The following is a 16,319-nucleotide window of genomic DNA, read 5'->3' as shown; positions in this document are numbered from 1 at the left end:
TGTTTCCCTCACTAGGATTACAGCAAACCTTTCGCCATTTATCATCTAACTGCTAGCGCAAGGAACCCCAATGTATGGATGGTTGGTTGGCAACTTATGAGTTTACAATGTATGTCAATTTCTAGTCTGAGGGTAAAGAATGCTAAGTGATGCAGGACAAAATGTGGGATTGACGGCACTGTTATTACAACAAAGAACAGTGTTATTTATGCTTTGATCCAGACCAGGCATAAACACAGCTTTAAAGTTTATAGTGTGAAGTGTGGTTGGATCAATTAAAAAAGGTCTAAAAAAAAACAAGGACGACCGTATACACATGGCAGGGTTTTTATTTAAAGTGTGTTTTTTTCACTTGAGGTTGCACAATATACTGCTGTATGTAAATGCTTAGGTTGACTTCTGTTGACGTCAGAACAGCGTTTTCTAATGGAAACCAGTCATTTACGATGTACTTGTTAAAAAGTATCCTTTGACCAAGTATTCCCAGCTGAGGCATTACAAATTAGCTTCCCTGCCAGCTCCGAGTCATTAATACAGGGTCATACTCAGCCAACTGGAATTAGCATCTCAGATAATACCCTGAGGTCACTTTTCCCATGTTACTGATGTCAGTGAACTATCTGCATTCGCGTTGGCACTCGCAACTCATGCCAAGACAAATGTCAGTTTAGGCCTCGCCTCCTTGGAGCAGCCCGTAGTGAGTTTACAGTCTTTGAAAAATCCCTTGCTGCCTTGCCCGGCAGTTCCTTCGGGACTCTGGGAAACTTTTGGTTCCCAGACAGAAAAGACTGAAGAGCGTCAAACTTGAGAAGCTTCTAGAATGAGTTGGATCCTCAGAAGTTTCTTTCAACAGTTGAAATATGTTTGCCTTTTTTCAATATTTCAATATTTCTTTTTCTATGCATCTATAAGTCAGACTTAGACAACAGTGATGAACGTAAACCATATTTAGTCTAGTCTTTGCATTTTGAATTAGCCGCCTTCATCTCGAAAGAATGTTTCTCTAACTGTATCTGGACTTGATTTGAGGTCCGCTGTTTCTTATTAAAGGAGCAAACCATTATGTTATCATGATCTAGCACGAACCGGTGGAGGTACTTTTTTCCCGTCCCCCAATTTGAAGTCACTAATTATTGACGAGGACAGTATTTACAAGTGTATTTAAATTTAAAATCAGGTTCAGAGAAACAGTGGGAACATTTCGTGTTCTGGTCTCTCCGAGAAAAATTACACTAAATTATATTTTGGGGAGTGGTGGTTGGATTTGGCGTCTGACTCAGCCGACGTCGGGGTTTTTAGTGGCATTGTCTTTTTTGGAACGAACATGAGCTGTAAGAGCAATTCAGACTGCTGACATGAGCGTGAATCCTGATAGGCCTGATGACGCACATTCACCTCACGGGAACTGATGGAAGCTGCTTCAGCCAGGTGGTTTTGGTTCTCAGCGGAAACCACGCAGCTTCATTATACCGTTGTCACAGTAGAGGGGTCTATCCAGATTCCATTTTTTATCCATGGATTTTGATTCCCTCAACAGGGCTTCGTTTATCATTAATTTTCTAATAGGGATGCCAATATATTTTCTAACCGTCTTTGAAAGGCATGGTAAAGCTACCTGTCAATCATAAGACTGAAATAAGACAGTCAGCCACTCAGTGACAGTAATAGACAATTGAACTTTCCCTCATACTGTATGTCATATTTTTGGGCTGTATAAATGTATGTGGATGAGTCTACTGACTCCAGACCAAGAACCCTTGGAGATTTCTCCCAAGCAGGATACAAATATTAGCAGATCAGACAGCCTGTACCAGTGAGTTTTACAACAGACAATAAATCTAAACCACAGCAGGCCCAGAATTGGACTGACAGTGGGCTAAGAGAATGTGTACAGTTGGATGCGAACAAAGAAACATACTAAAATTAAAAAAAAAAAAACTCAAAGGATGTATGGCAGACATTCAGTCAGTGGAAAGAAGTCAGTTATAAAGCATATGTAATGACGTAAAATGTGACCTACTCGGGTGTTTTTTAACTATAATTTAGAAAGCAGAATCCATACATTTACAGAATGAACTGCTTTTATTATGGTGTCATGTAAATACATGGGATTTTAAAATCACAGTTTATTTTCTTTATATTGCCAGTGTTGGGACTTACGCATGACAAAGGATCACATTCCTGGAACGCAATCACTTTTCTGTGTACCAAGTACTTTAACTTCTTATTTATAACACTGTCTATGTCTACTATCGTTCCTACATGGTGCATTACAGCGTTACTTCAGCTACCATAAATTCTGGACTGCAGAACACATATCATTAAAAGCTGCATGTGCAAATTTAAGAACGAATCTCAATTTTTTACTTTGTACAAGCCGCACAGGATTTTGAGTCGCTGGCTTATAGGTGGGGTGCATCATTTGAGCCGTCCTTAAAAAGGTGTACATTTAAATATTATCTCTGTTAAGTATGTGTTAACAATGCTGTCCATGTGTGCCCTTCAATTGGCTGGCAATCAGTTCAGAGTGTTCCCTGCCCACTGCCCGAAGATGGCTGGGATGGGCCCCAGCACCCTTGCGACCCTACTGAGGTTAAGCGGTGCAGATAGTGGATGGATGGATGGGACAAAAGTGATCCCCCAGCTACAGAATTCATTATAAAAGATAATTTTGATAAATTGGTTTCCTATACACAATGCCTGAAGACAAAAGAAAACAACTGCCCTATGCTACTGACCTCAGGCTAAAATTGATAAAGACCACTGAAGAAACAAGCAACCTGGAAGAAGCAAGAAAGCAGGAAACAGCATCGGAAGTTGCACCTAAGGCCAAATGTGCGACCAGTGACATGGACAGTACCAAGAAATGGACATCTTCGAGTGGTTTGAAGCCCGGAGACAAAATTGATATGGCCTGTCTCGGCTAAGTGTTCTTAAGATTGTGCAAACCACGAAATAATAATAAAGGGTTTACTGCCTCCACAGGTGAGTGTACATGTTTACTTCTATTTCTTTTTGTATGTGGCTTCTTCAAGGGGTCGGCTTATTTTTAATGTAAGCGTATATGCGAGTATTAGTTTACTAGTATAACATTTTTACTTTTACAGTACTGCACTACATTTTAGTGTCATTATTAATCGGATAACTGAATTTCTTTATATTTAGTAATTAGTAACTTTAACTAATTACTGTTTGAGGTGAAGGACAACACCCACTGTGTAGTTAAAATATTGCTAAATATAAACCAATCATTTTCAAGTGAGTGGAGATTAAACCATTAATTTTTGATTGTGCTTGTAACCATGTATTTTGAGGATGACTTAAAATATAGCTTTTGGTGCAGATGAAGTTTTAGCGTATAAGAAGACGATTCGATTTCAGTGTTAGAGAGAGTTATTTTAGATTCTAATCTGCTTGAAGTACAACACAGGAAGGGATGCAATTCTTTATTTTCTTTTTGATACTCTCATGATGCTAAGTACAATCAGAAATGTGTACGGAAATTCAATCAAAAAAATCAAGTTGCTTCAAGAAAGAGTGGCAAACTGTACTACAGTTTGAAAATCTGTGTGAGATTATGCTTTCAAAAATTTGCAACCTAATAGTCCAGTGCAGCCTTAGTGACTCAAATTTTTACTACAGAAATGCAGTTATTTAACGAGGGTGACAAAAGTAGGAAAACACCAGACTATTAAATCCTACTCTAAACATCCAGACACGTTGAAGACAGTTTTTCAAGTGTAGCATCACACTATAATCGTTGTCATTATCTTTGTCTTTTTTTTTAATTCTAGTCCATGTCCACAGAAGTACTTCTTACAAGGGATCTGAAGCTCATACCATGAGAAGAAATACATTTTTTACTCTGCCAGAGATGCCCCGATTGACTTGTAAAATTTGTTGTCTTCAATGCAGTGGCATCCCGCCATATTCCGGGATTGATGAGTTCCTGGGGTGATTATGTAATGAAGGAATTTAGCCAGTAAACAATAAAGTGTGACTGTGCTCAATAAATATAACGTATAGCTTTGTTTCCACCAATTTTTCACGCTGCAGTACATTAAGTCACGCGTCTTCAAACATGTTCTGCTCAAGGCACAAATTCCCCATGGAAACCCCAAACAGAATCAAGTTAGCTCAGAATGTTTTTCCACCCATTGATTTTAACTAGAAAACTGTTGCAGATGTCTGTGTGGTTTTCTCAACAAACACTACTAGATATTAAATCAGAAAAGGATTAACCCAAAAAGGAAAATTATTCCCAAACCTCAACTCTACCTTAAATCAGGATTTCATTATTCATTATTTAATGAACAATACCATTTTTTCAAGATAGTGGGAACGTTTTCCACATCAGAGAAGGTTCAATAAATGAACAGCAAGACACCCGATACCCAAAACATTGAAAAACGCACCACTTGTGACTATGTTGAAGTTTGGTTTTTACAGTAATTTTCAGTAATAAAAAAAGTCAATAAATGATGATTGGTCAACACATCTGCTTCCCAGTTTAGAGTTTAATCCAAGATACTAACATCCCTGCTTGGAGTTTACATGCTCTTCCTTTTCTCAGGGCACTCTGGTTTCCTAAAACGAGCAAAAAATGCTTAACAAGGTTGATTGGCAGGTCCAAATTTTCCCTATGTATGAGTTAACGTGAGAATGGTTGTCTGTCTCTCTGTGCCCTGCACATAGCTGGCGACCAGCCCAGGGTGTTCCCTGCCCATTGCCTAGAGTTATCTGGGTTGGGCTCCAGTAACCCCGTGACCCTTGTAAGGATAAGCAGTTGGAAAAGGAATGACAGTAAAAGTCAAAATAAAGCCTAAAAATATCAGAATTTCAGATTTAGTATTCATACACATTAATGTACTCGGTACCTGATGGCACAACCTGATATAGTAGAGTAGTAGTCTAAGGTAGAGTCTAATTTCCGATAGCATATAAGAAGACTCGTTCCTTGATTTTTATCATTGGTCAGTTGTAAGCAAAGTACAAAAGCTATTTTGACATTTTCTATGGGGAGAAAGGAACATAGTCTTTGAAATACTGGAATCTGGATCACATTTTGACCGTTGAGTGTGCCAATGCCTATAATCTTATGAGTATTTTGCCCTTATTTAAACAAAACGAAATATGCGAATTAAACCAACTGCTGTCAACTCGCTGTCTGTTCCATCACACGATGGAAGAGGCCAGGCAGCAAGACTTTAAAAAATCTTGTGTCATATTCGACGTTTAAAGAAACACTTGCCAGATACATTCTTCCATTTCAGGGAAATATTGCATAAACAGCCGTATATTTGTTCTCTCAAACTGGCCTGTTAAGATAAGACAATCCATCTTCCATCCATCCATTTTCTATGCCGCTTATCCTTTCTAGGGTCACGGCGGTGCTGAGGCCCGTCCCAGCCATCTTCAGACAGTGGGCAGGAGACACCTAGAACTGGTTGCCAGCCAGTCATAATCTTTCTTAATTATGATAATTAATGTGTAAAATTACTCTATTGTACCAATGTAATGTACCTTACAGCAGTGGAAAATCCCAACTTGAAGAAGTGGGGAGGTTTGGTCCCACTTGGAAGGGATCTGGTGTTTTTATGTAACAAGGTGACTTCAAGGCCGCCCAGCATCACGGCAGGCTGCAAACCTCAAGATCCGCAGCATCTCGTCCCCTGGCGCTTTTGCAACAACAACACTGGTGGAAATTCAGCATTTTGGGCTTGGAAATGTGGTGCCAAGAATACATGGCTGCCTTGTCATAGTAAACACAGCTGTACCCTCCTCACGGAATTACCCAGAGTATCTTATCCGTGAAACAGTGTTAAACAACTATTCCGTTAAAACCCTTAAATGTAAAGTCTCCTCTTTTGTTAGCATGTTTCGTTTTATTGCTATACCTTTAAAACGCTTGTTAAAATAGCATTCAACCATAGCAGGGACTGTGATCCCACAAAAGTTCCCTTTTGAGTATTAATCAAGAGCATTTAAGTCACCTTGAACAATAAAAATGCACTATAAAGCTTACGCAGCAATTACTTAATTGTGCTTCACAGCCAGGACTCCAGTGGGAGAATATTATGCGCTAGGAACTTGTTATTCTAATTTGCTTGATTAGCAGAAAATAAGTATGCATTTGTTATAACCTGGCAACAACAAGGTCTTTTGCTATTAAATAGGTAAAGTTAAGTCTGGGACTTCTGAAAAAAAAATAAAAAAATGCTTAAAATGCTTTTTTTGTAAAAACAAAAGTACAATGCCAATATGTTTCTTACATTTACATGTAAATGCATATTATATAGACCTAAACAAAGAACTTAAGTTTAGTATAACATACCTCTTAACCTGAGCCAATTGCTCCCCCAATTAATGAGAGCAAGACCTTACAAACACAACACGACATCTACTTACTCACAGTAAGACAGACTATGTAAAAAACAGATACTTTGTGCATACAGGTTTATTTTATTTACCAAATAAATAACACAAACTTGGAGTATATTTTGTGCCACTTATTTTAGGATAACATTTGTTAGCGTACTGCAACAATTTTGCAATCTACAATTACGTCATCTGCGACAAATGACCGACATGATCAAGATTTGAGCTGGAATGGGCAAGATGAGATTTATATTTTTCTTTATTTACTTATTTATTCATTTATATTTTTCCTGTAAGAAACATATAAAATATGTGAAAAATGAATGAGTGGGGTTTTGGGGTTTTTAAGGGTTATTGTTCTATCTTCGTTATTCATTATCCATTATCCGTTATCGGTCAGTTCATTATACGCTACAAAGCCTAGGAGCCGGGACACTTACTCTCAGCCAAAAGGCTAAGCTAAGGTCCTAGCCCTAAAGCCTTGCTGCGATCATTGCGAATGCACCGTTCCCGGAGGTACTGCAATACCGGGCCGATGCGTGGAGTGGACAGAGCAAGCCAAAAGGCCAAGTTAAGGAGTTGACAGGTATGATATGACGTTCCGACACTTGTTGACACGTGATACTTGTTCTGGCAAATATATGTGTACTACTGTATATATGCTTGGTTCTGGTAGTCATTGATAATAGAAAAAAGATAACCTTTCCTGAAGAGACATGCCATCTGCAAGTGTATCTGTAATAATGTGAAATTGTTGATTCAAATGATAAATATTTAGGGCAGCTCGGCGGAGCAGCGGTTAGCGCGTGTGCAGCACAGTTCTGAGGTCATGAGATTGAACCTCCTGTGGGGAGTTTGCATGTTCTTCCCGTGCTTGCGTGGGTTTCCTCCGGGCACTCCGGTTTCCTCCCACATTCCAAAAACATGCATGTCAGGTTAATTGGCCGGTCAAAAATGTGCCTAGGTGTGAATGAGCGAGCGGATTGTCTGTCTCTGTGTACCCTGCGACTGGCTGGCAACCAGTTCAGGGTGTCCCCTGCCCACTTCCTGAAGACAGCTGAGATGGGCTCCAGCACCGCTGCGACCCTACTGAGGATAAGCGGTGCAGAAAATGGATGTATGGATGGATGGATACATATTTACAGAACTGTATCAAGCAATTATCGATCAAAAAATGCTTTGCTTAGATAACAATAAACTGGCCCTTCAGTATAACATTGGTCACCTTCACTGGAAGTCTGTTGCATATAGCCTGTTCACCTGGAGTGTTTCAAAAACAAAAGTTTTAAGTTACCTACATAATACGACATATTTTTATGTTGTATAACCTGTTAGACATCCATGGTAGTAAATGCATCAGTACTTTGTATTTGTGACAACCTAAAAAGCCGAGCACTCGTACTGTCATCACTCTAAGAAATGTAGCCTGGAATATCTCAAAGACAGTAATTCCTCGCTTTAATGCTGTTCACTTTTCACGGTCTCGCTGTTTTACGGATTTCAACATTTGCTCTCAGTTAAGATTGTTTGACGCATCATGTAATGCAACTGCATTCTAATTGACTAAACGTACCTAAAAGAGTAAGTGTTGGTAATAAATGATTAATGAATGCTTACAAGTACAGTATAGAGCACTTTTTATTATTGAATAAATGCCTGTCAAAAAGTTTTTCTATTCAATGTTTAGTGTAGTATTTAACTGTCAATTATTGTCATATTTTCTGGTGGACTCAAGTGAAGGGAAGCAGGAACAGAGGCAGGTGTGCTCAAAAAGAGCGATAGTATTTAATAACAAAAGGAGGTACAAAGTACCAAACAAACATGTGGTCCTAAAACACTGAAACTACAAAAGTGGCATGGAAATGGCAACCAGGGTGACATTGGCGAATGCAGCGTAAAGAATGACACCTCCGCTTACAAAAGGGCTGCACTGTTTTTGAGTAGGCAGCGGGGCAGGGAACGGGAGCGGCAGACAGTCCTTAGATGTCAAAAAAGGGTCAAATGTGATGGATGCTCCTCGCTGTTGCTGCCTCTGTTCCTGCTTCCATTCACTTAGGTCCACCCGAAAATGTTACAGAATGACCCGACCACCAAGGGACCCTGCAGGAAACATCCACATACCTGTCCCGGTGGTGAAGAAAAAGTCCTTTGGCCTCTTCTGTACCCTGTCCAGGCGGCTTGTAACCTGTCCTCCATGTGTTTTTTCCCACCAAAAAACATGACAATAATTGTAGAAAAATAAAGGTTTGTACTTCACGGATTACGCCCATCAAGGGTTCTTTTTGGAATGTAACCTCAGCGAAAATCAAGGGGTCACTGTATGTGTCAGTCCCATTGATAAAGTAACATGGGGAAAAAACACGTGGAAACTAATGCGTGGATCGTGTTGTATGGTCGGCAGCTGATTTGCTTCACCTTGCCTTGGCGACTTCATAAATCTGATGTACCCATCCTAACTGGAGTATTCTGGAGGAGAATTTTTGGTCAAATTTACCATATTAAAAAGTAAATATTTACTGTGACTAAGGCAAGGGGCAGTTCTTTGCCTATATTTAGTTAGAAAAAAGTTTCCAGTGATGAAGACACAACACAAAGACAACTGCTGTCTGTCTCTACCACTTGAGTGGCTAGTGAAAACATTTGGACTCTGGACTTCTTAGGGAAGAGTTGTTTTTTCAGAGAAGTCGGGGAGTCCTACATTCCCACCCAAACTGATCAGACTTGTTTATCAAAGTATGACTATAAATGACCATTGGAAAAGCAAACTTCATTGCTTGCAGGATGAGGCAATTGCTGTCATTCCTTGCTAACTTTGCCTGGACAAATCAAACAGTAAAATAAATCGGTAATTGTGAAATTGCTTCGAACAACAGACGGGTTATGATATATCCGAATAATGGATTTAATCAAATTCTGTTATATATTATGTATTATTTTAAAATAATGTTTATTGTCTATGTTTATTGTATGTTTATTGTCTTTATAGAGGGACTGACTCTAACTAAATCCATCTCTTTGAACTTTATTTAAAGGTGGGGTGCCACATTTCAAAACCTAAAGCTGAAATCATGAATTTTAGCAAGGGTATGAAGGCAGAGTAACACAGGATAGACGTGCTCTTATTTTTTCCTCTTTTTGGGGGTTTGTTCCACCCGGAACAGGTTTGATGAAAATAAGATAAAAACATTTGGGCGTAATGAAAAATAAAACATAAGGGCTCTTTGAAATCATTTGTTTGCATTGTTATCATATACTTAATAGAGAACATATTTGACTTTCAACATTTTAAGGACACCTAAAACTATGCACTACACCTTTAAGGATAAAATCAACAGTAACACTCCTCAAACATTAGACATTTTATCGGGACTTGAAAACATATGACAAACTCAAATGAACTCCACATAAGCAAGTAATTATTTACAGTAGCAAGAAAACCCTTAGACAGAACACTGAGATTGGCTCCCTCAAATGTTTTGTTCTGGAGCTGATGAAAAAATAGGATTGAAGGATAGAGCAGCAAGGGGAGGAATGAAAACCAGAACCATGTCCAATCTTATTTTAAACAATGTCCACTACGTTGTTACCAATGAAAACAAAGACCATTTAGAACTGTAACTCTGATCAATTAGATTTTTTATGATCAGATTTAGTTTCACAAACAAAATCAAAATCACGCTGATGAGGCGCTCTGGCCTGAAAAAAGATTTCCGAGGGAAATGCCACCCAAAAAGTTTACCAACCACTGGTCAAAGCAAATTTAATGTACATGAAACTTAAGCTAAACATACTATTTTAAACCCCAAAATAGAAATCTGAAATATTTTGAAAGAAATCATAAGGAGGCATTTCATTAAGTTGGGTCATTTTGTTAGCTGCCAAAGTTGTGCAAATATGTTCCCCTTCATTATTTACAGCCTCTACTTTCCTCTTCTCACATCAGGGGTCACCACAATGAGGCATCATTTCATTTAGAATGATTTATATGCTCGGTCTTCATGTCAATTTTCCTCCCTGATGAAATCTTCACATTTATTTAGACTTGGGACATTCATCGCATATCCTACGTGATGCTGAAAGAAGTCACACAGACTAATCGCCTCCCTCTTTCTTCCATATAGTTTTCCACGTAATCAATAATTGGCAACAGTCCGATAATTGATCTTGTCGGCCCAGTTGTTTTTTCCCCCTACCAGAAGCTAAAAATGTCAAGGCAAACAGGAAGCACAGGCAGTGTGGACTTTTTTCATATCAACAACAGGAAAGGACAATACCAGGTGTGGTACCATTTGTGTGGTAAAGGGTTCCGCTAGTGTGGCAAATTTACTTAAACTTATAAAAAAGTTAACCCTACAGGGAGCAACTGTTCCTGAATAAAAACCTGTAAATCTATCACATTGCTGATTCTTGACTTTTGCTACGAAACAGTGTTTGTAGTGGACACACTTTATTTTTACACTGTTAAATGTCTTTGCAATATATTGTTTGCACTATTTGCTCTTTTTTACTTTATTTTCAAAATATTTTGCAACGGAAGGAATAGTTGTCATGTTGACATTGTTATATTTGTATTTTCGTTGCTTTGCTGCTTTTTTGGTTTGACTCTCTTGGCATTTGTTCTAAAACAGTTGCATTTGAAACACTTTTATTTATTTATTTATTTATTTATTTGGTTATAGTTTGATAAAAAAATGTTTAGTGCCCAACATATTTGTACTGTGTTTATCTTAAATATAAACTAAATCAAAATAGTGTGTTCAATAAATCAATGCACATGACAGTTCTGTGGAAAAGTACTGGATCTGTATCGATCAATACCACTATATTTACTTAGATCAGATCACCACCCCTAATAAATTGCTGCAATGACTATTCACCTAATACACTCCCACAATGGTGTGGAGTGATAAAACAAGTAAGTCCAATACAAAATCTGGAAAAGTTAGAAAAAAGAAGAAGAAAAAAAAACCTTACCTGTGTGCAGGCAGCAATCGAAGTTTAGTACGTTACTACTCCTGAACAGTAGCAAAGTAATATGAATACATTAAAATATTTTGCAGCAGTATTCGTTTTTTCTATTCTTTATTCACGTGTGTCATTGGGAGATCCAAAACAAAAGGTTCACAAGTTCGACATCATGATTAAGTCTGACAACCAGAAATTTGGATGTAATTGCCTTTGATTTAATGATGTCAGCCTTTCCAAACTGTCCCGTGTCCAGACTCTTTCCCGGCAAAAAACCTTTCCACACCAACCTATTCAGCGAAACTTGGGCATAGATGGCGACTTTTGTCAATTGCGCAATAATTATTCATGGCTCGACATCTGAGGGACAGCGCAAGTTTGGCTTCCTCTGTGTTGAAAGTCTCTCAGCGATGCATAAAATTGAACTAATGTGAGGGCTTTGCATAAATTTGCGTCAAACAATCTTGAGAGCAAATGTTGAGCTTTGTCCACCGTGGTCGCCATTAATCGGACCCTGACACTGCGGCCCCCTGGGAAAGAAGGCAACATCAAACCAGTCAGACTGAAGCATGATAGACTTCTCAGACTCTGAGAAATCCAATTAAGTGTACGGAGTGGAAAAAGGGAGCTTGATTCGAATGTTCTGTACATCTGAGTAAGCTTTATTTATGCAGGATGTCAGTACATCTTTGATTAACTGAATGTGTCTAAAACAAACTAAACACTGCATTTTAAGCCTATAATTTGACAGTTATATTGCTATGAATCCCCTATTAACCACAACACCCTGTTGCTAGCATGAGATTTAGTAAGAGGTCATAGGTACAGTATTTTCTGATGTAGTGGAATTGGATTGGTGCAATATTTTTATTTCTTTGGTTAAAGCTTGCAACCAACCATGCTCAATAAAAATGGCCTGAGATCACCAGAAGCAGTTTCCAACCCCGCAAAGGAACTCCGGTGTACTTTGCTTAGCAACATACAATGTGTCACAAATGCCGTCCATATGTGTTGTGACTTGCTTCATGCGAATGAATGATAAAAGTTAGTATTAACAGTACGTGCAGTCAGGGTTGACAAGTCAGGCTGTGGAAATCTAAAATGAAAAACATATTGAATGGTGATGTTATTTAATGTTACAGTTCTTTTTTCATATAACGACAATTTTTTTAAATTTTCTTTTTCAAAATTGCTGAATTTCCACATTACCGTATGTTATGAGTATGAGTTGGTTGATTGGTTGGTTGGTTCGTTGGATCCCTTCATCATTAGGGTCTTAGGGGCACCATTTTCTGTGGTGTGTCTTTGGCAAGTACAGCCTGGCGGTTCCCATCCCTCTCAATGCCAACATATGTTCCCACCTGGTCATATGTGAGGAGTTACCGTGCTGAGGCTCTGCAGGTGGAAAGTGAGGCACGCAGTTCACTTGCTTCATAGCAGAGGGCGATAGTGACACCAAGGATTTTGATTTGGCACACACTTTAGCACCAAACAATAGAATACTGATCGTATTAGCAGCTAACAGCAAATAAATCCATCAAATATTTTTTTTCTTAATCTAATTGTTAAGCTGACTGTGCCTCGCGAGACACAAACCTCACCAAATGTCAATGAATAATAAAGACATAGAAACCGAAATAGGGGACCCAACCTTGAAACGGAAAAAAACCCTTAAAAAAAGATGCGGAAAAAAATCAGGATTGGTGATGGCCAGTTAATTGAACTTAATGGACCTATACTACATTTATTTTAAGCTACAAAGCATATTTCTACAGGGACAATACAGACATTGGTATGAACCTGGACTTTTTTGTAATGAGGCACTTATACAAAGCACGCAACCACTACTGTCTTTTAATTGTTGTTTTCTTAATCGTTCAATTTTCGGTGCCAGAGTGGTTGTTTAACTGCCTGGCTTTGTCCAAAGTCTGTCACACACGGCATAAGCGTTAAAATAGCGATGTAATTTTTATTGCTGTTATGCAAAGCACTGCATTCCCTATAAAATGCTGGGCTCATGATCCAGAGGAAAATCTGGTAGTATTTAATAATACAATAATAAATGACTGAAAGCCCTAACCCCTCTTCTGCTTAGAGCTGGCAAGAGGGTAACAGACTCATTTTTACACATCATTTGTATCCATGTCTTTTTTTGCTCCTTATCTCGATTCAGCTGTTTTACTTTGTAAAATAACCCCTCGTTGCCAGCGGTACTTTGTGTTCGTCCAAAAGCGCCTCTGCTCCCTCCTATATTGGTTTTTGTATAAAAGAGTTGAGAAGAGACAGGTCTATAACATGAAGCACTGATTGGGCCGGGGCCAGTATTATGCTCTATGTGCTGTCAGTAAAATGTAAACTCAGGAAGACCTACACCATCTGCGGCCAAAAGACCTTCCACTCCTGACGCTGAACCTCTTAGCTTGATGGGATTACATAATGTTATATAACCCTCTGCAACGTTATGCTTCTAATTGGGTACAGATGATGTCACAGGCCCGATACCAGTGGTTTAATAGGGAAGGCAGTATTTTGCTAAGATGATTGCTGTCCTGCTCAAGCATTTTTCACTTAGCACAAATGTCGAAATCTTGCCAACGTAACATTTTGTTTAGATTATACCCACGGCTATGGATTCAGTTGCTACCAGTTTAAGGGATAAACAGATGTTTGATTTGTCACTGTTTTTGTAAGATATCTGTGATTATTGTGGGAAAACAAATGAAGGAGAAACGAAACTAAATGATCTGCATTTATACAGCGCTTTTCAAGTTAAGACTTCCCAAAGTGCTTTACAGTGTGCCTCACATTTCCCAATAGCGGCAGTGCAGCCATGTAAGGCGCTAACCTGCTTATTGAGGCATTAGGAGTTTAGTGTCTTACCAAATGACACATCAACATGTAACATGGAGGAGCCGGGATTCGAACTGCGATATCTTGATCCCAAGACGAGCGCTCTACCTCCTGAGCCACTGCCGCCCCTCAATGCTTTCGTACTGACTACGCAGTTGTCGGTAAGTTGATAACATAAGTGAACGCAGCTCCTCTGACATGTGGGCCCCTTTGCTGTTAAGGACTCATCACCACTCCTTACTCTGAGAGGATTCTCGCGATCTTGTTTTAAGCAAAGTACTTCAGAAACCTATTGGAAGCTTAGTTAAAAAGCATACGTTTTTCAAAGTGATATACCTGTAACATCCGACTTAAATCCATTTCAATTGTACCATCTGCTGCCCGGACAGTACAGTGGAACCTCGGTTCTCGACCATAATCCGTTCCAGAACCCTGTTCGAAAACCGATTTGTTCGATCACCGAAATCATTTTACCCATCAAAAATAATGTAAATCGTTTTAATCCGTTCCAACACCCTGAATGTTTACGTTAAATGTTTCACGTGAACATAAAGCTGACCCAGGCTAATCGTACGTTCGCGTTATCGTAATCTTCCGTATGAAAGATTACGCTAACATGAACGTGTAAAAATAAAAAAAATCTGGTCGTTTACAAGTCATTTAGCACCCGGGTCTCCACAACAAGTGGTGAGCAGTTCATTGGAAAGGGGGCTCCGTTCCAACACCCTGAATATTTACCTTGAATGTTTAACGGAAACATATAGCTAACCCAGGCTAATCGTACATGCGCGTTATCGTAATCTTCTGTACGAAAGATTACGCTAACATGAACGTGTAAAATAAAAAAAAAGGATAAAGAAAAGAATTATGCATAGGATTTCTTACCTTTGTGGTGGTCAGCAGAAGGCGCAGGTAGACGCTGGGGAGAGGATCAGACACTCGCACACCTCCTTCATATTTTGCTATTATTTCTTTCTTAAATGCAATAGTTCTACGCACTACTTTTTTTTTTTCACACCTGTAGCAACTTTGCTGTTTGCACTGACCTTCTTCTGAGGCATAATTAGGGGCTAAAACACTTCGTATATCTATATTAAAAGCGAAAGCAAAACGAAGCACGTCCGCACGCGATAACAGTTGGTCACGGAAAGAGCGATCTACACCCGTACGCCGCTCAGCATCGCATCCTAGCGTACGCACTCACGCATTACCGGCGTTCGAACTCCGGTGTTTTGACCGAACAGTGAAGCAAGAATTTCTCGAAATTTTTAGTCGGACTCCGATTTGTTCGAACTCAGAGGTGTTCGAAAACCGAGGTTCCACTGTATCTACTTACAACCCCCAAGGTATCACCACAAACATCACCATCAACCACCGGATGTTTGAACCTGTCACCACATTAAAATTTCCCTGAGCTCTCTTACCAGAAGTGGGGTCAGAACCTGAAATCATGGCCAGGATAGCTTAAACCGAAGCCACACTTGCCAGATGTTAACCCATCTTGAGCGACAAGAACATAGCAATGAAATCAAAGATCGGAATTATGCAAGCGCTGGTTACCTCCATCTTTCGCTACGCTTGGGAGGCATGGACTCTTACAGCAAAGCTGGAAAGGAAAATCCGGGCCGTGGAGAAGTGATGCTACAGACTTCCTAACTTCTAGACATCAAACTCCTTACTTCTAAGCATCAGCAACATAGCCCAAGTGACAAACGAAACAATGCGCAGCACCATCAGAGGGCACATCGGACACTATAAAAAACTTTTGACAAATGCAAACTGCCGTGGCATGGTCACAAGAATATTAGAATTGGCCAAGATTATTCTCTAGGCCACAGTCAAAGAAAGAGAGGAAGACAAAAAAAAAAACAGGGGGGGCAAAAACATAAAGGAATGGACTCGTGCCAACTTTGCCATGACCCATGAACAGGCCAGGAACCATCAGGTGTGGAGAAAGCTGTTCAGAATTGCATTCTCAGTAGTGCTCTATTCAACCCGAGCGGTTAAGGGATGTAAGAACCGTGAACTGAACTATGTGTAGTGGTAGATTGTTGTGCTGGCTGGCTACTAAAATTGTTGTATGTGTTGCCAGTCTGCTAAGTGCTGTGGTGGCAGATATAAAAAAA

This window comes from Urocampus carinirostris, chromosome 4 (assembly GCF_059441175.1).
Source record: "Urocampus carinirostris isolate Australia breed hairy pipefish chromosome 4, RoL_Ucar_1.0, whole genome shotgun sequence".
Classification (NCBI taxonomy): Eukaryota; Metazoa; Chordata; class Actinopteri; order Syngnathiformes; family Syngnathidae; genus Urocampus; species Urocampus carinirostris.
The sequence above is the reverse complement of the archived record's forward strand: the minus strand, read 5'-3'. Positions refer to the sequence as shown.